Source organism: Heptranchias perlo, unplaced genomic scaffold (assembly GCF_035084215.1).
Source record: "Heptranchias perlo isolate sHepPer1 unplaced genomic scaffold, sHepPer1.hap1 HAP1_SCAFFOLD_47, whole genome shotgun sequence".
Classification (NCBI taxonomy): Eukaryota; Metazoa; Chordata; class Chondrichthyes; order Hexanchiformes; family Hexanchidae; genus Heptranchias; species Heptranchias perlo.
In genome coordinates this window covers 3,496,211-3,498,043 of record NW_027139484.1, presented here as the reverse complement: position 1 = coordinate 3,498,043, position 1,833 = coordinate 3,496,211, and positions in this window count along the sequence as shown.

Below are 1,833 nucleotides of genomic sequence, written 5' to 3'. Positions count from 1 at the left end.
GGTGCCTGTTCCTGCACTGCCTGTGGACCCCATTCCCTCTGACCTTTCCCCCAGACCCACTTCCTTTGCTCAGACTCGGGATTAATTCCAATTGGGGAAAGTTTCCATCGATTTTTGGATTGGGAATTGTGGGCGCCATTCCCTCAGTGAGCGGAAGAAGATGGTTTAAAACAGCCGGGAATGGAGAGATCACGGCCCCAGGGGGAATGGAGCAAAGAGCAGCCTCGTTACAGCAGATCATCGCTTCGGGACCGTGTCCGCAGATGGGCTCAGAGATCGGCATTGAGTCCGGGGCAAGTTCAGGGGGAGTCCGGGGGCTGTTTATAAGAGGCGGAGTGGATCAGGAACAGGTCCCTGAACATGGAGTGAGAGGGGGGAAGGGAGAGGTCATTCTCGGGCTGTGTGTGGACAGGGTGTGTCCAGGGGAAGGGAGAGAGAATGGGAAGGACCTGCTATTAAAATCATTGCTGCTTTCTCTCCCCAAACCAGTAATGAATGGCCCTGGTTTAGTTCCAGCCTCACCCTATTTATTGTGATTGGATAGTGAAGAGTGGAAACAGAGCCGGACAGTAAGGATGTGGGGAGTTATACAAAGAGCATCTATTGCAGCCATCAGGTGAGAAGTGTGAAGGACACAATTTAAACAGCGGCTGTTTGGTTTCGGTTGAACGGTTAGTCCCATGGGAGAGGGGATTAGAAACCTGACCAGTACAAAGGTCCCTGCCCCATCGGGTAGTCCCATTCATGGATCAGTGCAGGGGTTGGGCCGTGTCTGGATGTCATTAAATTGTTGTAAAACAGCCCAACACACCTGGTGTGCAGAAGCTGAGTGCTGCAGTACTGCAGTGGAGTCAGACACTGACACTATTTGTATCACTGGATTTCATTTGTGGATATTCAAAATGATCATTAACAGAGATATTAAACCGATCACGTCTGCATTTTCTACCTCACATGTTCCTGAGCAACAAGAGATAATTTTCTTTCTACAGGCAAACCCTTGAACGATCCAGAATAAATGTGATGCTTCCTCCACCCGAGGCAGAAGGAACAGTGCAGCCAGCTCCTTCTCACACACAGTAGGTATATTATCACTCACAGAGCACAGAGACACAGACAGGTCATCAGTTCCACAGTCTCAGACAGCAGGAGTAGTCAGTCCCACACTGATCACAATTTCCAGAGACACATTTTCAATCCAACAGTCAAGCAGAGTGGGTGAGGCAGACACTGTACCATTTCCCCCTAACTCAGTCCCGCTGACAGGTAGATACAAAAATCCCAGTCCAAAATCACACGCTCAGAGTGAAAGGCACTGTGTCAATCTCACAACAGAGCAAAATTAGCTACGAATTAAATACCAGATGGAAATCACACATGGTACCCGATTCAAAGGTACAGAATGAATCCCAATAATGTACCCCGAGATTCAAATTGAATACTAGCCCAGAACTCTCACACACATGACTTTAATCCATGCAATATCCATTCGAAAAGTGTATCATATGATACAAATTGCATACAAGTCCAAAACTCAGGTAGAGTATCAGAGTGAGAAATATTGAAAGATAGTAAACCTGAGAAACAAATTAGATACCTGTTCAGAATGCACTCGTGGAATGAGATTTAAAGATAGAGTATCAATTTTCGTAGTGCAGACAGAGATACACATTACATACCAGTCCAAAAATCTCGTACAATATTCGACTGAAAGATACGGTATCAATTCCATTTCTACAGACTGATCTAAACAATACATACCAATTCTAAAATGTCACCTTATCAGTTTGAAAGATATATTATCATCCACAACAGTACTCACAGAGATACAGA